This window comes from Rattus norvegicus, chromosome 17 (assembly GCF_036323735.1).
Source record: "Rattus norvegicus strain BN/NHsdMcwi chromosome 17, GRCr8, whole genome shotgun sequence".
NCBI classification, from domain to species: Eukaryota; Metazoa; Chordata; class Mammalia; order Rodentia; family Muridae; genus Rattus; species Rattus norvegicus.
Window position 1 is genome coordinate 15,010,558 of NC_086035.1, and position 24,517 is coordinate 15,035,074.

Sequence of the window (24,517 nt, forward strand, 5' to 3'; positions counted from 1 at the left end):
ACTGTTCCTGCCACGGAGGGTGCCAGGCCCTTCAGAGGAGGTGGACTTTGAACCTGACATCCAAGTGAATGCAGGGCTGCAGCAAGTGAGGGGAGAAGGTGACCTGCCTCCAAGAGCCCCGAGCACCCAGGATCCAGGTAGGAGCTTGGGGCTCATGAGACAGAGAAAGGTGTTATGGAGAGGGCTCAAGTTCCCTCTGCTCTCCACCCAGCTTCAGTTTGGATGCCTTGCTCCTGAAACAGAAGGATTCAGTGGGACAGTATAGAAGATCCAGCATCCAGAATGAGAGCTAGCAAGGAAAACAGAATGCAAGCTTTACAAGACAAGTGGGGCTAGCAGAATGGGCTCTCGTGTCTCCTGACCCTGTCATCCCTGCCCTGTGCCTCCCTTAGCAGGAGAACACCCAGAGCAGGAGCAGGCTTCTCCTGAAAAACCCATTTACCATGTACTCAGTCTAGACAGATAGATGGGAAGATGCAAGAAAGTGCACGGGACTATGAGCACCTCCAAAGCTGGACAGTTTACGAGAGGTGGCTCATCCTTCATAAGCTCTCCTAGCCAGGAAGCCCGTGAAGAGAACTGAGCTGCACCAGCTCATCAACTGAAAGGACCTGCTCTTGTATAGGCCCTGATTCGTGGACTATGGCCAGCTTTGCATCCTGATTTTGAAGTGGAGTGAAGCACTACCACCACCACTGTCTTGACCAACAGTCAACCGTCACCACCATCTCCTGATCCTGTTTCAGGGTCATGAGCAGGCACAGATACTACTGCATTCTGATACCCTATATTAGACTCTTCTTTGCCAGTTCATTGAGGAGCTAGGCTCCTGCCTGATGCAAAGTCTGTGAACTACGCTGCCTAAGGAAAGGGTCTCGGAAGCTGCTGTATTGTTAGTGCCATTCAGACTCCATCTGTGCTCTGTAAGCACGAAGGGTCCATGCATAGTATGAAGCATGAGCAAGCATATGGCATCACACTGTGATAGTGCCAACTGTCCCATCACAGAGGATGAGGGCTCACTGAGCTTTGTGTCAGTGGATCAGGCACCACTTACAAACATACCTGTACCAGCATTCAGACATAGAAATGAATGTATATGTGTGTTTGCGGTCACACACACACACACACACACACACACACACACACACGAACACAGAGTGCAACAGTGCATGGCCAGTCCAGTCATTTTCAGTCATCTACAGAGAAGCCCTCATGTCTGCTCCCTGTCTTTCTATGATCAACAATTTGTGAATAGATCAGTCACCATGAAGGACACATGAAGTGGGGGAACTAAAAGGATATCCATTAAGTTTTTGTTTTCCACTTAGTATTTTATAGTTATATATGAGTATCCAAACCGTTATATAAAACTAAAACTAAAGTACAAAGATCCTATTTTATTTTAAAAATAATTGAGTATTTCTAAAGCATATATATATATATATATATATATATATATATATATATATCAGACTTAAAAATGAACAGAAATCACCAGGAAAAAAGTAGAATATTGTGATAGTTGATTGTAACTAGCATAAACCATTTCATGTGTTTTTCTGAGAAAAAAAAATTTTAGAAACACTTTATTCCCAACAGTGGGCTATCTATCCATGCTGGGGCCGTCTTCCAACCCACCGAGGGCCTGGAGGAGTTTTATTGTATGTGGGAAACACTGCCTGTCTTTGCCTTCATGTCTGCTTAAGCTGAGGCTCCAGTCATTTCTGTTAATTTGCAGAGGGTGCCTTGCGCTGACACGGTCCCTGCTGTTGCATTTGCTCCACAGAGGTATAGCATTCTCCATAATGACTGTTTGCCTGTCTTTAACCAAGACTACAGAACCTTGCCCTTTGAGCATTTTGAACCCATTTTCCCGTCATCCATCTATCCAACCTAAACAGGGTCAAAGTCAATGATAACTCTGTTCAGGTATAATTCTACCCCTGGATTAGGATGCATGGCCATGAGGTAACCTTTCTTAGCAGAGTCAAACCAAATGCAGCGAAGACATGCAATGTAACAAGTATCAGATTGAGTCAGTGTCACAGGAGCCCTTCACTACAATGCTCCTAGACAAGAATGATGGATTATTGAAGGTTGAAAATATAACTAACTCATGAGAAATATTATTTTTGAATGATGAAATGTTAACTAGTGATTTTCCTTTCCTCTCTTTCTTCTCCTTATCTTTCTCCTTTTTTCCTCTTTCCTCCCCCTCCTCCCCCTCCCCCTCCTCCTCCCCCATGTCCCCTGCCTAGTCTGTCTGTATCTGTGTACAGGTGCATGCGTTCACATGTGTTTAAAGACACGTGCATGTGCTTGGTCTTTGTGAGTAGGACAGAGGTCAGCATCAAGTCTCTTGCTCTGTCACTCTTTACCTTACTTTTGAGACAGTCTCTACTTGACGCTAGAGCCTGGCAATGAGTCTCCATCTTCTGCACAGGGAGTTCCAAGGTCTGTCGGCTTCCATCTCCCAGAGGTGGGACGAGAGGCACACACTGCCCTGCCAGGCTTTTCTGTGGTTGCTGGGGGTCTAACTCAGGTAGGTCCTCCTGCTTTTCTTACAAGAATGCTGACTATGGAGCTGTCACCCTGTGACAAGAGGAGCATGTTTGGATGGTGAAACTCTCATTAGATTTCTCGTGAGCCTAACACGGGCCACAGAGAGCAGACTGTTCACACCCTGACTGGTCAATCTCCTGGTGCAATTATAAGAAGCAGGAGAGGCTGGTGGCAGAGGATGGCCTCTGTGGAGTTCACAGGACTCATGAGAGCCTGGGCACAGTGAACAGCCTGGGGGACCAGGGAAACTGGCAGGGAAAGTTTTCTCTTGACTTGTGCTGAGGTGAGAAGTATGGAATTGAAGACTGAAAGGGAGTGGGTAAGCAGAGGCCCCAAGGCATCTGGGACTTGTTGGCCTGGAGGTACTGAAGAGAAGGGGTCTGGCTGATTGGGATGCTCTTCCTAATGGCTCCCATGAGCTAGTCCTACAAGGGGTGAGTCACTTCATATTGCCTCAGCCTTTCTAGTGAGGAGGGATGTTCCATTTCTCTGCTTCTGTGGCATTCAGCCCGATTCCTTCCATCCCACGTCCAGGCTAAGGGGTCAGTCAGGCTGTGAGACGCTTTCGGGGCTTAAAAGTCTTTCTCAACCCAAGCAGCTCAGAGACAGAGTACTCCCTACCAATGTGAAATACGTGTCTCAGTTTGGAATACTGAGTCTGGGAGTCATGGGCTGGGTGTCATTAACAATGAATTTCCCACCTGTTTGAGCCAGTTGCCACAGGGGCTGTGACATTGAATGGTTTACTGGCTTTCACTGTGGTCAGAATTCGTTTGTTGCCTGTGGACTGGACTGGACACTTGGTAGCGTTGTGTGTTTTATCTTTTGAGGAGAATAATGGGGGTATGCTTGTTCGTTCTTTTTCTGAAACATAGTTTCACTCTCTAGTCCAGGCTCACTGACTGAGGCAGTCCTGCCTGAGCTAGTTAAACTTGGGTTTTGGGAACCAAATTCAGGTTCTCTACAAGAGTAGCGCCCCCAAAATAAAGGCTCTTTGGAGAAGAAAACCAAACTCTAGAACCCTGGAGGCTTCTCACAGAACCCTGCGCTAGTCATGAAGGGACAAGTCTGAAGCTCTTCAGTGATTTTTTCTGGAGCATCTTCATAGGATTAGAGGTTTTGGTAAAATTTCCCTTCTGGGAAAATGCAAACAGAGTCCAAGGCAGGGAGTACAGGGCCATATGCAACGTTCAGTGCCCATTATGATGCTTCCTTCCCCAAGGGAACACTCTCCTAAGACCCAAGATAGTCTGGGGTAAGAAGGTGAAGATTTAATCAGGAACTGGTGTTGGAGGAGAAACCCCCTTTGTCACACAGCAGGCGACTGACCTCTAGGCCCCTGAAGGGCTGGCTGTCTTACTAGACTCTCAGGAAAACACACAAGTGTGGAGTTCTTCGAAAAGATGAGGCGTATAATGACACTCGTCATGCACTGCCAGTATGGGTTGGGAATTCAGGCTTCTATATCTAGGTGGCCTAATCTATAAATATAAAATACAGCCGAGCAGTTGTAAGAAAGGAAAACCATTCCAGACAAATGGGTGACTGTTGCAGTTTCCTCTCCAACCCGAATCGGCCCGTACAAAGAAAACGCAACTCAATTAATATGAAAACAACTTAGCGTCTAGATTGGGCAGATCCACCCTACACTGTCCTATTCCTAGCTCCCAAATCCCTCATCCCTTGCACCTTTTATTTGCCAGGTCTCCAGCTTCTCCTTCTCCCACGACGACTCTCTCCTCGCTTCTTTCCTTTTTCCTCCCCTGACTCCTCTAACTTTTCTCCCAACTCATCCTCTCTCAGTTCCCCAACGTGTGCTTAAACAGTCCCTTTCCCACTTTTTCCATTACTAACAGCTGCAAACTATAACAACTGTTCAATGCTTTCCCCTATGCTCAGGTTCTACTGGCTCAACTGTTGCCAAATGTCTGCTCTAACCCTATTCTCTGAATCTAATCCCCGTCTCAGGAACCTCTCCTGAGTTTTTCTATCTTCCCCTCTCCCTCCTGACTCCTCCCTCTGCCCAAATCTCGTGCTCTTGCCTTTATTTTACAAATTCAGAGAGAACTCCAAGGCAAACCACAACAGGTGACCAGACACAAAGTCCCCTGTTCCCCAGGACAGAGGCTGCAGCCTCTGCAGAGAAGAGCATGTTCATTCCCACTGGTGGTCAGAGAATAAAGAGAGACAAGCACAAAGCCTGTCTCCTTCCTTTGTGACCTCTCCTGGGGAGAGACACCAAGCAGGGCCTCTCCCTCCAGGGCTGGGCTCAGCCTGGCTGGACCAGCTCTTTTTCCTGGCAGCAGGCTTTGGGATCAGGTGGTCAGAAAAGGCTCCCTACCAACATGTCACACTAGAGCCTCTGTCCTCCCACTTCCCACCTCCTTTATGCTTGTCCAGGTGAGACAGAGCAAAGAAAGTTTCAATGCTGAACCCATCAAATAGAGCCAGCAGAACTGAGACCCGGGAGGAAGGCTGGTGGGTCTCTGGAGCTGACACTGAACTCCTAAGCCCAGCCTGGGGCCACAGAGGACATCACGGCTAGGGCCAAAGACCTGGATCAGGAATGACCCAGTTCCCTGACCTAACTTGTTCATCCCTCAAGAAGAAGCTCCTCCATTTCTCTGATAAGGCCCCTGGCGTTTCCTCCATCATAAGCAGGAATTCTGTGGGCTGCGGTGGACTGGGATGAGCCTGCTACCCAGAGGTTGATAGTGACCACGCTGGTTTCCAACAGCAAGACAGAAAGCAGCAGTGCAAGAGTGTGCAGGGTCCAGGAACCTCTTCCTCACCTGAGCCTCTGCTCTCCAATAGCAAACCAAAGAAGGCCTGCTGGACAGAAATGCAAGTTCTGTAGTTTTTGCACTAAATGGTTCCTGACATGCCTTTTCTGTAGGGAAGTATGGACGTGGCGATGCCTTAACAAGGCCAACCAAAGTCCTCCAGGGCACCTCTCTGCATTCCGGAGAGTCACTCTCACTTCAAGACCAGCACCTGGTGCTTGATTCCCCTGACGCGTTCCTGTGAAGGCCACAGAACCCACTACCCTTCCCAGCCCTGTCTTTATTAATCTGCAGCAGAACCAAAGGTCTGCCCAGGTAGATTCCCACACATTCAAGCCTTCCCAGCCTACAGTGAAGCTGCGTCTTGCTTCCAGCCCTGTTCCCATGTGGGGCCACATGGGACTTACCAGGTAGTCAAGGTTCTGGAATGTGATGTGACAGAGTAGCTGGCTGGTGACAGCACATCCTTCATGCCACACTGCTGGGGTGGTGTTTCAGCCACTCCATTCAGTGTGGGGTCACTGCTTCATAAAGGCCCAGTCACAGAGAGTCAAAATAAAAGCCTGCAACCAAGCACACAGCAGACCAGCTAGGTCCTCCCTAGTCACACCTCTGTGGTCCCTCAAGTCTTACATTGCCTTTCAGCAAAGCAAATCAATGACCCTTTGTTCAGGCTGCCATATGCTACCTCACATTTTCTGTGTCTTAACTTGGGTCAGTGTTGCATCAAGACCAGGCTTCAGAAACTCATCTTCTACCACAAGCAGATAACTTAGTGGGCTCCAGCTTAGCTTAGATGCATGATTCACACAGATTAGGCTTCTAGATTCCCTGGCAGCTGAGTAGCCCCTGCTGATGTAGGGAGCTTTCCCCTACCTAAAAGGTGCTCAGAACACTGTTTACACATTACCCAGCAGAGATCGGGACCCTAAGGTCACAGAGGAGTCCCTTGACTGCTGGCCTTATGGAGGCAATGCTGGGTCCCATGCCTGGCAAGGCCTACTTGTTTTGCCTCAGTGTAGCAGAAAAATCTGATAATTTCAGTCAAGGGAATCCCCCTTTAAGGTATGAAAATTATACTAGTTTTAGAATAATGGGGTGGGAGGGCAGCATCATGGGAAGCACAGAGGAAGGAGGCTATAAAGTCAAAGACAGATGTTGGCAGATCCGCCTAAAACATGGTCAAGCATGAGGAGGAACTGCCTGCACTGAAGGATGCGGCTTCTCTGATCTCCTTCCTCAACTCCCCAGGACAGGAGCGTATATTCAAGGCAGCATCCTCCTGCCTTGTATTGGCATATACTGGGATACACCAGGATCAGTGCCCCCCCCTCCTATTGTTGGCTGTGACCTGCCCCCTCCAACTTTGCTTTTCAGGGGAAGTTTGCTCCTGCTCCTGCTTATCCAGGGTCCCTGGTCCTTCCTAACACACTCTTTCTCTCCACTTCTGTGATTTTAATTGTCTTAGGACAGGCTTCACCCCTCTCCATTCCCGTTGCATTTCTCCCCCCTACCCTTCCCCTTTCCTCTGACTGGACATGCACAGTTTTATTTCTGGCAACAGTTAGTGAAAGAGAAGGTCAGAGGTGGGCGAAGGAACTAAACTAGTTAGAAGCCTAAGATAGGTGTGTGTGTCTGTCCAATTCCCAAGGCGCCTGGTGCCAGGCGCTGCAGGAGCTGGGGACGTAGAGCTTCCTCAGGTAGATGCCACATGAAACCACCTATCTGTGCAGCAGCCAGCAGTTTGCGTCGGAGTGAGAGGGAGGACCAGAAAGCTGGCGGATGCTGCAGGAGCCTGTGCCCTGGGTGTGTGCACCTGGCCCATAGCTCAACCTGGCCTTGTCTCCTTCACTATCTCAAAGCAGGACACATGAAAGGGCTTCTGTCGGTGACCTTGACATAGAAGGACTACTGAGCCACCCTGCTGTGACCTAGCTCCCCACTGATTTCTCCTTTATGACCCTTTGCTCCATCTTGTCGAGCTCTCCTTCCTCCCCCGCCACCCTCTACTTGCCATGCTTTTGCTGTCTGCTTCTGACTCAGCTTTGCATGGTTCTCTGTAAGGTGGTACTGGGGCATTGTTCCTTCTAAATGAATTGATTTCTTCAGTTTTGCACTCCATGGATGTATGCAAGTTGTCGATGACAAAGGGCTTTCCAAAACCAAAGTTAGAAAACAATGTAGATGTGCAACTTGGTGGCCTGACCAAGGTTTCCTGTGGGTCTCTTCCTTTCATTTCTTTGTAGCCCTTACTGCGAGGGTGGCTCGCCATGGGATGGGCACACAGCAGCTGAGTGTTCTCAGTACCCAAGTAACGCAGCTCCTTATCCCCTTCTAGGCCTTGAGTACCTTGTAACCAAATTCTGTGAAACAACCTGGGGCTGATCGCTGAGGGTATTTGTCCCAGTTTTCGGTTCTATGGGATCAAGTCTCTTTTCATTTAACCCTGTGGTTGTTGCGTCCTGAACTGACTTGGGGAGGGCAGATTATCAAGTAGGGTGTCACCCAAAGTCATGTTAATTTCAGTGTCCTTCAGAATACTGCTATCGATGTCAACAGTCACAGCATTATCTTCTAGGTCTGGACAGCACTAGGGCATGAGACATGTTGAGCCTTGTGCAACCTTCCTCCTTCCTTCCTCATCACCCTCCTATAGCTGATTCCTCCCAGGTAACACAGAGATTGTAAAGGCAGGTACATGTTTTTCTTCAAGGGCCTGGAGAGAAGGGGCTGGTCCATCCCTAACAGTTTGTGATCCAGCTCATGACTGTGGCCTTGATGCTCTGGGCATCATCCCTTGACAAAAGCCTCTCTTTGCTTCAAATGACAAGGCAAATATCAGCTATTGCAAAAAGTGTGTTTCAGGGCTGGTATTTAAACAAGGTTTCACAGTTGGCAGATGGCTTTTCCCACAACCCAATTGATGTTTCAGTATATTGAATGTTGCTGTGAGCCTCATTTAGTAACCTGTGTTTTGCTTATGACACAGTTTCCTGAAGGCTATATCCAGTCATGGACATGGTCCCCATGGCCAGGAGAATTATTTCTTTGGAGCCATACCAATGGGTGTTCCCACAAGGTGACCTATTGCCATTCCGCACAGGGGATGTGGGGGAGACCATTAGCATTTGTGTAATAATAACTTGGCAGGTTTGGGACAAGTGATGGGGACGATGATACATTGTAGTGGTGGTGAACTGGTGCATGCCTGAAAGGTTGTTTCTAAGTATAGAGGCTAACTTGTAAGCATGACATAAAGGATGCCTAGGTTCCACGATGCCAACAGTAAAGCCATTATAGGAATTCCATTTCTAGGGCTAAACAGAGCAGAAAGCCACAGACTGGGGTTCCCCAATATGTGCACATCTGAGTTTTATAGCCAAAGTCACAAGCTCTAACTTGCCTGTTGCATCAACTATGATGGTTTCTAGTTTTATATCCCGGTGGTCATGTGTCTTTCCTGCAGAAAGTGAACTGGTGGTACAGCCTGCTGGAGAATTAGTCCTGCCTTCTCCTCCTTTATACAGCCCAGCTCCTTAAGGCACTTCTCTGGGTCTCCTCCTGCCACATATGCCATTATCATATAAGCTGTTAATGGTGTATCAATCATGTGAAAAAGTTTGATGATGTTCCAATGATTTAATGAGCTCTACCTCAGAGGTGATGTCATTCAGGTCATTGTTGCTCTTCTCCAGGACCTGGACAATTACTGGTTTATGTGTGGGAATACAGCATGCCAGTTTGACCTCCCTGAAGGCACCACAGCTCAGAGACAGATTCTGGGATCATTTTAAAGGTTACCCTTTTCACTGGGTTTGCCCTGAGACTTGCCTCCATCTCTCTCCACCACTTTACTGTTGGGAAACAGTAGCAACACATGATGCTAGGAAGAAATATAAAGCAGTTTAGAAGTTTATAGCTATGAATTCTAGATAAACTCTGAGAGACCCCAAACAACCTAATGATGTACCTTAAGGCCACAGAAAAATAAGAACAACCCAAACCCCACAGCAGTAGATAAAAAGCATAGTAAAGGTCAAAGACGGAATTAATTAAACTTGACATTTAAAAGACAATACATTGATGGAAAAAACGAAAAAGATGTTTATTTTGTGGACAAACAAAACTGGCAAACACTTACGCTAACCATAACCAAGAGATAAGACAATTAAATTAGAGACAAAAGGTGGTGTTCCAACAGATACAACCAAGGCAAACATCAGCTACAGAAAAAGGTGTTTTCCTGCCGAATGGCTGAGAAGCACCTAAAGAAAAGGCCAACATCCTTAGTCATCAGGGAAATGCAAATCAAAACAACCCTGAGATTCCACCTCACACCAGTCACAATGGCAAAGATAAAACAATTCAGGTGACAGCAGATGCTGTCAAGGATGCGGAGGAAGAGGAACACTCCTCCATTGTTGGTGGGATTGCAGACTGGTACAACCACTCTGGAAATCAGTCTGGAGGATCCTCAGAAAATTGGACATAGTACTATCGGAGGACCTAGCTATATGACTCCTGGGCATACACCCAAAAGATGCTCCAACATATAACAAGGACACATGCTCCACTATCTTCAGAGCAACCTTATTTATAATAGCCAGAAGCTGGAAGGTACCCAGATGTCCATCAACAGTGGAATGGATACAGAAATTGTGGTACATCAACACAATGGAGTACTACTCAGCTATTAAAAACAATGGCTTCATGAAATTCATAGGCAAATGGATGGAACTAGATAATATCATCCTGAGTGAGGTAACCCAGTCACAAAAAAACACACATGGTATGCAGTCATTGATAAGTAGATATTAGCCCAAAAGCTCAGATTACCCAAGATACAATCCACAGACTACACGAAACTAAAGAAGAATGACCAAAGTGTGGATGCTTCAGTCCTTCTTAAAAGGGGGAACAAAAACATTCATAGGAGGAGATATGGAGACAAAGTTTGGAGCAGAGACTGAAGGAGTGGCCATTCAGAGGCTGCCCTACCTGGGGATCAAGCCCAAATACATACAGCAACCAAACCCAGACAATATTGCTGATGCCAACAAGCGCATGCTGGCAGGAGCCTGATATAGCTGTCTCCTGAGAGGCTCTGCCAGATCATGACAAATACAGAGGTGAATGCTCGCAGCCAACCATTGAACTGAGAACTAGGTCCCGATTGGAGAAGTTAGAGAAAGGATTGAAGGAGCTGAAGGGGTTTGCAACCCCATAAGAACAACAATACCAACCAACCAGAGCTCCCAGGGGCTAAACCACTACCCAAAGAGTACACATGGACAGACCCATGGCTCCAGCTGCATATGTAGCAGAGAGTGGCCTTGTGAGGCACCAATGGGAGGAGAAGCCCTTGGTCCTGCCAAGGTTGGACCCTCCAGTGTAGGGGAATAGCAGGGCCGGGAATCGGGAAGGGTGGGTGGTTGAGTGGGGGAACACCTTCATAGAGGAAGGAGAGGGAAGAGGATAGGGGGTTGATGGATGGGAAACAGGAAAAGGGTATAACATCTGAAATATAACTAAAATATATCCAATAAAAATTTTTAAAAAAGAAAAAGGTGGTTTTCACAGCTGATTCCAGATAATCATTAAATTTTTGGATGAATGATTCTAGAGAATTAATATTTTGAAATTTTATACTCTTAAATTAGAAAACATGAAATTACTAGACTTATGTGAGTATTGAAATAATATGAAATGAAAACACTTCAACTGGTCAATAATAAGCAACAATATTGTACTAGTAATAAAAATAGCTCACAACAGAAAAAGAACCCAGGAATCCTGAATTTACTGAAGCTAGCAGACCTTACAGAGCAAACACCACCAGTAATTCTGAAGAATACCTTCAAACCAGTCACAAAGCTAGTATTACCCTACTCCCAAAGCCAAATAGGGACAAAGTAGTGCAATTTCCCTAATGAGTATAGATATGACTATCATTCTGAGAGCGCTTGATTCCCAACATCCAGTTTAACAATACATTTAAACCTTTCTTCCGCATTAAGATGCCTCCATCCAGGAATACAAGGATAAGTTCACATACCCAGACTGAGCAGCAGCATAACAGGCTAGGTGGCAGAGGTGGGGGGCTCCCTTGCTCAGACACAATGAATGATGAACTGTTTCCATTTTCAGGAAAGTAGATGGATCTAGAGATAATTTTACATGATACAGGCCAGTGCCACCAATGTGTAATATTTGTTTTGTCCCCTATGGACCGTGAGCAGGGAGAGAGCTATAGTTTAGTAAAAGGGAGAGTATCAGTCACACAAATGTGGGTGGAGGAAGTGAACTCGATCAGGAGGCATGGTCACAGTGTCCTATAGTCAGGTGGATGAATATATTATGTATCTATAAATACAGATCAACAAACTGTATGAACTGAGGACATGGCCACTCCAAGGTATGGTTGAGGGGAAGGTTTTTATTGTAGATGTGGGGGAGAATTCAGTCAGAGGCATTTGGAAGAGTCCACAGGGGGAGAAAGTAGTAGACTGAACATGGCCAGTAGACTGGACTTGGCCATGGGTGAAGCACTGGGAGAAGAGCAGAAGATAAAGAGAATGCGGGTGAAGGATAGAGAGAGAAGACTAAGAGGAGAAAAGGGGAGAGAGCATAGCTAGAAAAGCAGGGTTTTAAGTCCATCGGTGGGTTGCAGGCTATGCAACCTTTATTGGCCTCCTGGAAGGAGACCCCAAAATACCACTTCTCAACTCCTGGACTTCCAAGGTGGAGCTGCCAAGAGCCAGATCCTTTTTACAGTAGGGGAATATGGTAGGGAAATTTCACTGGGGCCTCCAGAAATGTTGTGGAGACTTCTGGGAAACGGAATCACTGAGCCATTTTCAGTTAGGTAGATGAAAGTATGCCAGTGGACCATGGCCCAGATCTATAACTTTAATTTTTTTCAAATTCTATTTTTTTTCTTTTTTCTTTTTTTTTTTTTTTTTTTCGGAGCTGGGGACCAAACCCAGGGCCTTGCGCTTGCTAGGCAAGCGCTCTACCACTGAGCTAAATCCCCAGCCCCTCAAATTCTATTTTTAATGATGGTTCTTAAAAACTTTAACCATCTTGTAGCCCACCTCCCACCAGACGTACTGGGAAAGAAAGGATATGGGGGAGGTGAACATGTTTGGAAATAGTTTTTTCATAGCAGCTCCCATCTGTCTCGTCTGGAAATCAGCAGTTCGGTTCACAGGTCAGCAGGCAGTGGCAGCTCCATGCACTTGCAAACACCTCATGGACACACCAGCAGTTCAGGTTAGCAACAGTGGTGACATGACCTAGTAGAGCATCCAGGACTTAACCTCTGCTAGAGTCAGCAGGAAGGACCAACAGGAACACTAGGAGTTCTCAGCTGTGCCTCTCTCGGGGAAGCAAAGACAGACGTGTTGCACAGCTAGCTGTACCAGCAAGCCAGGCTCTGTTTCCGTCTCTCCGTGGAGTCCTATTTATACCAGCCAAACATCACGTGTCCTCTATGTGCCTTTGCTCGGCACAGCTCTTGCCTCAGCACGTGCATCCAATCAGCCCAAGTCCACAGACGCAACAACAAATTGCGGTATATCACCAGAATTTATTTTGGTGCATTTCTCTCTATGGTGTCATGACAAATGCAGCTCAACTATGTAACGTAAGGCAGACCAATACATACATGTCATTAGGAAAGAATCCTTTATCATATGTCCTTTCACATGCTTGCTTCAGCAGAACATCCTCTCTCCTGTGTCTACTTCAGGGAAACGTTCCTTCACATGCTTGCCCTGGCAAAACACCACCCAACTGACTTTCCAAAGAACCCTTAAGTTTCCACTTCACAAATCACACTATAATGGTGTCAACCTTTTTCATCAGCCTTTAATTATGATGGGGACCAGAAGTGAGCAAGAAAATTGGATCAATTTTGGTTTTTTGTAATAGTCACTGTTACAAAGAGAAGTTTCCTTGATGAAGAATAAGAATTCCGTGTATCTGTGAGTACGAGGATATTGTGAGTGTAGTTAGGGATGGTGCTTGTAAAGTGGTGGTTGTAGGCTCTACTCCAAGTTTCATGACGTCACTAGCCCTGTATGTCGGCAAAGTTTATAGTACCAGCCGCGATTTCTGTCTTGTTGAGTAAGTCTTAACTCTATTTAGAGAGGTATTGGTTACTACCAAGGTATGAATGGCAATCCTGCATCCTTAAGGTTATGGTCCCATGCTGGTTGTTGTTGTTGTAATTCACAGGCTTTGGAGCTGGGTATTAGTATGATTCTAACCTTATAGAAGTGTGGGAGTCGGGGTTGGGGATTTAGCTCAGTGGTAGAGCACTTGCCTAGCAAGCACAAGGCCCTGGGTTCGGTCCCAGCTCCGAAAAAAAAAAAAGTGTGGGAGTGCTCCTATTTTTTATCCTTCTTTCTTTTTTCATTTTTTTTAATTATCAAGAAGGGCTGCCTACAGATCTTTGAAAGTCTGGTAGAATTCTGCTGTGAATTCATCTGTCTCTGTAATGTTTTTATTTTGAAGGCTTTGTATTACTACTTCTCCTTTGTTGAGTGTTTGGACTGTTGACTTCTGTCTGGTTTCATTTTGGTTGTTTGGCTGAATATAGAACTTCATTCTTTGTTTTAAGTTTTCCAACCTAATGGAAAATAGGTTTTTAAAAGTATTCTGAATTTCTTTGGTGTCTGTTGTAATGTTTTTCTGTTCGTTGCTGATTCTGTTAATTTGATTTCCCTCCTTTGGTGAGTTGGGAAAGGGTCTACGATCTTACCTGATTAAAGAACCAGCTCTTACAGGGGCTAGCCCGGAAACTGTTGCCTGTCCGTGGGATATGTCCTCCTAGTTGGGCTGCCTTAACTGGCCTCAGTGGGAGAGGATATGCCTAGCCCCACAGAGACTTGACACCCAAGGGGTCTCCCACCTGCTGAGAGAAGGAAGATGGAGGGAAGAATTGTGGGAGGGGGTAACTAGGAGGGAGGCAGTGAGTGGATGTAAAGTGATGTAAAGTGAATAATAAAAAAGGAACCAGCTCTTAGATTTATTTATTCTTAGTATTGTGTTCTCTATTTCACTCATGTCTGCTCTGATTTTTATTTCTTGATTGATGTTCAGTGGGTTTAGATTTGATTTGCTGCTGTTTTTCCAAATTTTTGACTTGTATGAGTCCTTTATTTGTGCTATTTTTTTATTTTAATGTAAGCATGTAGAGCAATAAATCTCTCTCATGACTCCTTTTAATGTGACCATATGTTCTGTGGTCATTTTCACTTTATTATAGGAAATGTTTTTTCTTTCTTGATTTCTTTATTGTCCCACTGAATGAGAATTTTCACTCAGCAGTGGTTGTTTAATGTGTATTTACTAGAGATTTGTTTGCTGCCAATTTTGAGGTTTTTCGCATCATATTTAAATAGGCTACAGAGGGTTATTTCAGCCTTTTTGAATTTTTAAAGAATTGTCTTGGTCTATTTTAGAGAATTTTCTGTGTACAGTTGAGTAGAATGTGTATTCTTCGGTGTTTGGAACAGTCTGTAGAACCCTGTTAAACCCATTAGATGTATAATGTCTGTTAATTTTGTTGTTCCTCTGTAACTTTTTGTCAAGATGACCTGTCTATTGGAGAAAGTATTGAAATCACCTATTAATTAGTTTGTGTTAATTTGTCTTTAAATTCAGTAATACATTTTTTATGAAATGGAGGGCACCATATATGTTTAAGGTAGTAATGTCTTCTTGGTTAACTGTTTCCTTGTTAGAATGTAGTTTCCCTTTTTATCTCTTCTGATTAGTTTTAGTTTGAAATCTATTTTGTCAGATAACAGGATAAAGATGCCTGTTTGCTTTCTGATCCTATTTTGTTGAAGTAGTTATGTCTATCCTTCTACTCTGATACTGCTTATCTTTAAAGCTAAGATGTGTTTCTTATAGACAACTGATAGATGAAGTTTGTTTCTAGATACAGTCTGTCAGCCTGTATCCTTTGATTGAAAGACTGAGACCACTAATATTAAATGTTATAATGAAATGTGTGTAATTGAGGTCACAGAGTTTTGGTATTATGTTCTCAGTAATACTTTTTTAATAATTACAGTATCTTATATATTTCCAGTCTTCTGACCATATCCATTGATCTTTCAGCCCAAAGAATTGGTTCCTATATTTTAAGTTTGGTTTGTTAATTGCTTTAAAGATAGGCTTATAGTATGGAAATTTTTCTTTCTTCTTCAATTACAGTGGATAGTTTTGCTGGGTATATTAGTCTAGTTTGACTCTTGTGTTCCTTTAGGATTTGTAATACATTACTCCAGGTTCTTCTGGCTTTCAAAGTTTCCATTGATAAGTCAGCTGTTACTCTGATGAGTTTTTCTGCATAGTTAGTGGCTTAACTATGATATGTGGTAGAGAATTTTCTCAACATCTCTGTTTGGTGTTCTGTATTCATTGTGTATCTGTATGAGTATTACTTTCCTTAGTTTTGGGAGGTTTTCTTCCATAATTATGTTGAAGATCAAGTCTTTGTCATTGACTTGGGATTCTCCTCCCTCATCTATGCCTATAATTCAAAAGTTTTGACTTTCTATGATAACTTACATTTACTTGCTTTCCCTTTGTTTTTTTTTTCCTTTCCTGTGTGTCTTACTTAGGGTTCCCATGGCCGTGAAGAGACACAATGACCAAAGCAACTCTTAACACTGGCAAACATTTATTTTGTGCTGGATTACAGTTTGAAAGGTTTAGTCCATAAAGCATGGCAGCATGCAAGCAGATATGGTGCTGAAAAAAGAGCTGACAGTTCTGCATCTTGATTCAAAGACAACTGGGAGAGACTGTCTCACAGGCGGCTAGGAGAAGGGTCCCAGCCACACAATGACACATTTCCTCAGGCAAAGTCACACCTACACCAACAGGGTCACACCTCCTCCTAATAGTGCCACTCTCTGGGCCAAGCATATTAAAATCCCCACAGTGTGTGTGTGTGTGTGTGTGTGTGTGTGTGTGTGTGATTTTTTTTATATTTCTGATTATTTAGCCTATATACTCTCTCCAAAATTCTAGCTTCTGTTTGATTTGCTCTACTTGTAAAGCTTTCCTTTGAGTTTTCTAGTACAGTTATTCGGGTTTTCGATTCCATCATTCATATAATCTTGAGTCCTCTTCAATGTTTCTTTTTCTGAATTTTACTTTCAAGTTCTGCATTGTTTTTGTCATTTCCATCACCATCTGCTTGTTTTCTTAGGGATAACTCAAGTCTTTATTCTCAAGTTCTTTATTCTTAATTTCATTTAGCTGTTTGTATCTTCTTTAAAGTCCTGGAATTTTTCAGTGTCTATGATCTTTTAAAGTCTCTGCCCTGGGTTCGTCTGTGTAATTCTCATTGGCAAATATTTCTACATCATAGATAGGTTTTGGAGAGGAGATACTGGCTTGATCTTTCATATTGGTAATTTTTTTATGAGATGTGACCTTGTAGACTTCTTTTGTTAGTTCTGAGTTCAATATGGACAAAGCGGGATGGGGCAGGTGAGAGGATGTACAAGTAGGTTTGGCTTAGAGGTTGCAAATGGCTCATGTGGAGCAAAGTCAGATTGACATAGGAGGCTGGGTTGGTATACAGGATATGAGTACCTCATATGAGGATGAGGATAGATTTGGCTAAGTGGGAAAGTGTACATGTGCCATGAGAGGGGCTTGTAGATCATGGCAGGCAGATCTGTTAGAGGAATCTTAGAGATTGGTTGTGGTGCAGACAACAATAGCCAGACTATTCACGCCTGGGCACTGGTTATAGAATGTGGGGTAGATCTGATAGGTTGAAGAGGGTACTTGAAGAGAAAGGGTCATGCAAACTTAATAGGCCAAGCCTAGAAAAGGATGGTCAATCTTCATTTCCCATCTCCATTCTAGGTACCTTTTCCTTAGCTTGCCTCTATTGCCACTCTCCAAATAAAGCCTAGAAAGCTCACCCTCATGGACTCCTCCTTATTTCCTAATGCTCAGCTTTCCCTTGGGTTTGCATCACACCCTGAAAGTTAGGAAATGGAGTTACATCTTCTCTTTCAGACTGCTTCTGCCATGGAGAGTGCCAGGCCCTTCAGAGGAGGTGGGTTTTCAACCAAGTTGACATCAAAGTTCAGGGCAGAAGCAAATGAGTGGAGATCCTGACCTGCCTCCAAGAGCCATGAACACCCAGAGACCAGGCAGGAGCTTGAAGCCTGCAATACAGAGCACAGGTGTTATAGTTCCCTCTGCTTTCCACCCCACTTCAGTTTGGGTGCTTTGCTCCTGAAACAGAAGAATGCAGTGGGACATGATAGAAGATCAGGCAACCAGAAATTACTGAGAACTAGCAAAGAACATGTCCCTGCCATCCCTGCCCTGTGCCTTTCTCAGCATGGGCACACATAGGACAGGAACATGCTTCTCCTGAAAGCCTGTTTTATCATGCACTCAGTTTAGGTGGATAGATAAGAAGATGCAAGAATATGCATGGGGTCTAAGCAACCCCAAAGCCGAATAGTTTATAAGAGCAAAGGCAGCAGCATTCTTCACATACTCCCCTGACCAGGAAGCCCATAAAACCACTTTGTGTCTTGAATAATAGTCAACCGTCACCACCATCTCCTGATCCTGTTTCAGGGTCATGAGCAGGCACAGATACTACTGCATTTGATGCCCTATATTAGACTCTTCTTTGCCAGTTCATTGAGGAGCTAGGCTCCTGCCTGATGCAAAGTCTGTGAACTACGCTGCCTAAGGAAAGGGTCTCGGAAGCTGCTGTATTGTTAGTGCCATTCAGACTCCATCTGTGCTCTCTAAGCACGAAGGGTCCATGCATAGTATGAAGCATGAGCAAGCATATGGCATCACACTGTAATAGTGCCAACTGTCCCATCACTGAGCTTTGTGTTGGTGGGCAGGCCTGGGGAAGGAACCATGAACAAGCAGGAATAAACATTCTCAAAACAGCATTTGAGGTGAAGTACAAACAGGTGTCATCACTGAAGGAGTTTCAAGGTCACATCAATTATGCTGTGAGACCTGCCGAGGAATAAGAACACCATGAAGGCCGGAAGAGACACAACTGACATTTTTGCACTTGTTTTCATTTAATGCTTCCTGGCATGTCATAAATGCACTCTGCTCCTATGTCTAGTGAATTTTTGAATGTAAAGTTTAGTAGAAGTGGCTGTTCATGCTCAAACAGCTCTCTATGAGCCTTGTGCCTCTGAGGTGGCACCATGAACCTCAGTGGATGGTGGCTGACATCCGTAAAGCAAGTAGGACACCCTCTGGGGGTAAAATCTTCAATTGATGGCAATGTAAAGTATCTTTTCCATAGTTTTGGGTTTCTTTTTCTTTTTTTCAGAGCCGGGGACCGAACCCAGAGCCTTGCGTTTGCTAGGCAAGTGCTCTACCACTGAGCTAAATCCCCAACCCCCATAGTTTTGTTTTTTGAAACAGGGTCTCACAGACCTAGAACTGGCTTCACGGAGCAGACTGGCTTTGAGCTCAGAGGTCTACCTACTGTGTCTTCTCCAGAGCTCATGGGTCAGAGGCATGCACCTACACATCAGATTCCCTTCCACTATCTTGTTTCAAATTTTCTCTATGGACTGAGTACACTATCCAGCATTTCCATCCATTATTTCAATCTTTTAAGCATGAGCATCCTGCCTGAAAAGTGAGCATTTTCGGGAATATAATGGCCAACTTCACTGAGTATGCTCAGAGTGCAATGTGTTATTCTCTGAGGATGGTCAAGAATGTAGTGTATTTCTTCACCAAGCATGTTCGGGAATAGACATACCCATCTATGATTATGTTGAAGCTCCCTGAATAAAATATCCTTTTTTTTCTGTGTTCAAAAAGAAGTTGCCTTCCAAATGATGCCCATGCTCTCCCTGCCTTCTACAAGTATTGAATCTTCACTCCTCTGCTTATCTTGACTGTCCACATGACAGCCCTTGATGTTCAATTACAGTGTCTTCTAACCCTACAGGCCTGAACAATGACGTGCTGTATGTTTGATCGGCAACCGATTTTAGATGCACGGCTTAACCTCTTTTGGAGCAGAGAAAGCCCTTCATGCTGAATGAGGGAGAGGTCATTCACCTGGAGAAGGAAGGTGGAAGAGTGTCTTGAATAAGTGGGGACCAATATGCTTCGGACCAAGGGCTTGAGCCTTGACAGAGAACATCGCCTTCAGTTTGGCTGGAGTTGAGGGCCTCACAAGGCAGGTACAATGCTTGTCTCCATCCTTTTTTATCAGCCCAGGGTAGGCTGCAGCAGAGCCCACTCAAAGAGAGCCCTTCATGCCTCAACATACCTCCTCCTAGACCTTCTGCCCTCTGGTACCCCACCTCACTCACACTTCTCCCAGAGAGAAACATAAACTGAGAGCACATGGAAACACAAAGTCAAAGAAAGAAAGAAAGAAAGAAAGAAAGGAAGGAAGGAAGGAAGGAAGGAAGGAAGGAAGGAAGGAAGGAAGAGCGAGCTCCTGAGAATTCTAAGCTTGACCTCCGAGCTCCATGATCCCAGCCTGGAAAGCCAAAGCATACCGTATCTGGGCCTGAAGGCCATAGAGTTACAAGGATCCCTGAGCAAACTGTATCTCAGAGTAATTACTTAGCATCTTGTAGAAGGTTGATCCTCTGTGAGGTAGGCATCTGTGGGTCCCACAGTGAGGATGTCTGTAGGCATATATTTTTCACAACCTACTTTAATGAGGGTTCAACCTCCCCCCTAGCCCAACATTCACCAGAGATTGTGGAAAAGAAAGATTATTGGGATACAAGGGAAGTAGACCTATTTAGAAATAGTTCTTTGGGGGCTACTCCAATCTTCAGTGTTCTCCATCCCGCCCACTAGAAAACAATGTATAAGATTCAGCAAGGGCAGTTTGATCCAGAAGAATCTGCGAGGTTCCTCAATTGGCCCGAGTCCATGGAAGCCGCAGAAAGCCTCAGGAATCTCACTAGAAGTTCTTTGGTGAGTTTCTCTCTGTGACGAAGTCACCACAGATGAAGCTCAGCAATGTGAGGCAGAACAATACATGCGTGTCCCCAGCAAAGACCAGTAAGGCACAGCAAAGTGGACCAGTGTCCGAGCACCCGCTGTCTGTGGGGTGGTATTTATAATCTTTCTAAACATCGTGCATCCTTTCACAGGTCTGCTATAGCAAAACACCCTTTCACCTGTGTCTGCTTCAGCAAATCATTCTTTCACCTGTTTGCCTCAGAAACTACTATAACCGAAGTCTCCAAAGAAACCAGACATTTCCACTTCAGATGTGTGTCAAGAGCATGGTACACAGTAGTTCCTGGTAACTGTGCAAGAGTTCAAGCAGATGTACTAGTCAGGGTTCTCTAGAGTAACAAAACTGATGGGATGAAATTATAATTAGTGACTTACAGACTGTGGTCCAGCTAGTCCAGCAGTGGCTGTGTTCTGACAGAAAGGCCAAGAATATGGTAATCCACAAGGGTGGATGTCTCAGTTTGTCTTCAGTCTAAACTGGAATCCCCAAGAAGTAGGGATGCCTCCACAGCAGAATAAATGAACTTGGCAGTAGGAGTGAGGGCAAGCGGGCACAAAGCAAAGGCCTCCTTGACCTTTTACCTGGGTTGCAACCAGAAGGTGTGGCCCAGATTTAAGATGGTCTTCTTACCTCAGATGATCCAGATTTAGGGCAGTGCTTTCTATCTCAAAGAATCTGGTCAAGAAAACCCTTCACACGTATGCCTTGGGTTTTAATTGCCCAGATGTTGTCAGGTTAGCTACCAGAATGGGCACACTTTGGGGTAAACAAACTGACTTCATTAGCCTGCTACCTGCTTTTATTCTCCTTTCTTGGTAAGAGACCAAATTAACCGACAATGTCTCTTGAGCAACAGGGATGTGCCCATGCCACTTGGTGAGCAGCTCAATACATTTCAGAGACTCGGGCTTTCTTAGACAGCAACACCCAGTTAGATCCCATGATTCATTTGTTGCCTTCTCCCTACTAAGACTTTCTCCCACAAACAAAATGATCTCTTCCTAGCTGCTGGCTTTACAGACAAAAGGACTGTCTCCCTGGTTACCTGCTGGCCCAGACCTACTCTGACACCGCAAGTTGCTTGGTGTCCCGGGCCCAGTTCCCATGGAGCTTACCTGACAGTCATGGCTCTGAAGTGTACTGTGACTGACTGACAGCACAAACTTTAGGCCATGCTTGTGTGCCAGGCTGGGAAGAGGAGGCTGAGGAGATAAAGACAAAAAACAGATTGGCACAATGGTGGGTCAGGCAGGAGGGAGAGAGAGGATGGGAAGGCTTCATAGGACAGGGATCCCTTCTCCCAGCCTGGCATACCCTGCTGCAGCTTGCTGCAGTAGCAGGCTTCCAAGGCAGCAGCATCCTTTGTGTGTTGGCTCGTGTTAGGACACTCCAGGATCAGGCCCTCTTCTCCTAGTGGCCTGCCATGTCCTGCACCCTTTAGCTTTACTCTTTAGGGGGAATTTGCACCTACCCCTGCTTCAGTTCAATAAACTCACCTTTTGTCCTCACTTCTGTGATTGGGACTTCCACTGGACACACTCTTCAAGCTTCATGCCCTGTATTCCTCCTCTCTTCCTCTACTCCCACTCTTTATTCCCATGTCCCACTTACCCTCTATTCCATTCTCCCCTCCCCTTCCTGTCCCTTCTACTTCTCCTGTGCATATACAGCTCCTGTATTTCTCCCCAGCTGCTCAGTGATGATCGTAGTGACGGGGGACAAGCTGATGGAGACTGCGCCCGTGGAGTGCTCAGTTCTCTCACTGTGCGTGTTCTGTCCTAAGTGTACTGGAGATGCTTGGGTTGTGCCTTCATAACATGGAAGCCACGTGAACCACATCTTTCCCAAGCGAAAAGTGCAGAGGGCACAAGTGCCTGAAGGGGAGGGGCCCGGTAGCAATAGGAGAGGTAGAGGAACCAGTACCCTGATTCCTGTTGATATCTTATTGGAGATAGGCATTTGGGCACACAGCCTCCTGGAATTCTAGCCTGGATCCCTCTTCTGGCTTAGTCCACACCAGACCTAACCTAGCCCTGTGGTTTGATGACAATGGAGCCGGCTTATACTTCAACTTCACCCCTTGAAAGCAAACATACGGAAAGGACTGCTAGTGACTTTGACACAGACAGGACTCGATACAGAGCCAGCCCTGCTATAGCACAGCTTGCCACCTGAGGGTCCCCCCTCCCCCGCCTCTGCCTCCTTCCCTCCCTATCCTCTGCTGACCACATGTGCTTCAGCTTTTCTGGAATCCACATAAGCAGGGAAGCTTCTAAGGTGAACGGCATCTTAAGGTTCATGTCCTATAAATGGCGGTCAGTGGCAAAGAGCCTTTGAAGAGCAATGATAAAATACACTCGTGAATGTCAGTGGCTATACCTACACTGTTTTTCCATTTGGGGCCATATTCTTCATTCCTTGCTGTTTATTACCTGGGAAGTGTGCTGCTTTTCTTTGGGCTAGGAAGGCAACAACATTATCTGCTAAACATGTGACTATTCTTCCTCCTCATGCCCTTCTAGCTCCTTTGTCTGGCGACCTTGGAGGTTATGGGTACCACTTGACTCTGACCTTGCTGACAATAGGACCTGGTGGTGGCTCCTTGGAGTATAAGCCCCCATCAATTATTTTCATTTTCAGTTTCCTCCTGCTAGGAAGGGTCCATAGTGGGGATATATCATCAGGTAATATTTGACTGGACAATTTTAATCTCTTGCGAAAGGACTATGATGCTGTTAGCACCCATAGCATCATTCTGTGGGACTAGGTTACAATGGCAGGTCATATCCTCCAGGTAACACAACATATCCAAGGTTAGATTGCTAAATGTTCTGTCATTGTCCATCTCCTGGAAACTGGTGTTCATGTTCTAGGTATTATCCTAGATAATAACAAAAACATTATTATCCTGTAGGGCTGGGCAAAGAATTTTAATGTGTCCTCAAGATAGCACAGGATGTCCAGGGATGAAGTAGTGAATGTGATGTAACTCTCAGTCTACTGGCAATGGGTGTCAATGCTGTCAGGGTACACAGCATCGTTCTGTGTAGTAATGTTGCAAGGACAGTTGATATCCAGGAACCACTGTAGATCACGTGAGCTGGACCTTGAGCAGCCCTTGCTCCTTCCTTTTTCATCCACCTCCTGCAGTTGGTCCTTCCCAGATGAGATGAAAGTAGGCAAGACAGGGAGGAGAACCTGCAGGGCTCATGTTTGAACTGGGCTTCACAAGCTTCCCTATTTGTTTAAAAATGTTCCGACTGCTTAATTGATAATTTACTATATTGTATACAACTATGGTGTCATTAAGACTTCTCTTTCCTACAGTTTACATAATTTCTTGTAGCATGTACCTTATAGCCCATGCTACAGATGGCAACCACAATCATGGACATTGGAATTGTGGAAAGTATTTCTCTGAAAGCAATTGGCAAACCACCATCATACCCACAGGTGCCCCACAAGCTGGCTGGTGGCCATCCTCCATGTGGGATCTACAGTAAAATAGGAGATAAGGTTTGTCAGGACTGTGGAGTTTGGTGGGACCAGATATTCTGTAGAGATGATGACCAGAGGGTATTGTGGTGCCGTGCTTAGTGGGCATTCAGGGACCATAAAGTCAATCAGATTACTGAGGGACCAGATACTGGAGACTCCATGGTAGTCTCTGCCCTCCACAACCTTTTGTGCTCAATAACAATGTGTACCATAGATCTGGACACTGGTAACTTTGGTGGCCACTCCAAAGTCACATAGTTTGGTATTTCCAGTCACATCTATTGGGATGTTCTTGTCTTTTATATCCCAGTGGCTGGTGTTTCCTTTATGAAGGTACTTACCTGTGGACACCACCTGCTGGAAAGTGGTGTGCGCCTTCTTTATAAGCTCAAAAGCTGCTATGACGCTGACCAAATCTCCCTCCGCCACAGATTCTTTGCACAAATAAGATATTGCCGGCATGTTAAATGAAACAGTTTCATAACATTACAATGTTAGACTTCTCTCATGGGGTCCACCTCAGAAGGGAGAGCCAAGAGCTTGTTGACAGCCTTGTTCAGAATCTTGGTAGTCACTCTGGTGTGGGTAGGGATGTGTTAGATGAGCTTCACCTCTAAAGATGAGCCTAGGGATGATG

At 45.1% G+C, this 24,517-nt stretch overlaps 1 long non-coding RNA gene across 2 annotated transcripts in view; it reads left to right on the plus strand.

Annotated features, from left to right (window-relative positions):
• The window catches only part of LOC120097917 (uncharacterized), a 41,127-nt gene that overhangs the window by 10,124 nt on the left and 6,486 nt on the right, over positions 1-24,517 (plus strand). The window contains exons 2-3 of one of the 2 annotated variants that reach the window (XR_005495812.2): positions 1-137; positions 19,342-24,517. The exon at positions 19,342-24,517 is cut by the window's right edge and continues 6,486 nt beyond it. This is a non-coding gene — a long non-coding RNA (uncharacterized LOC120097917). The other variant, XR_010059104.1, reaches the window with a different exon arrangement.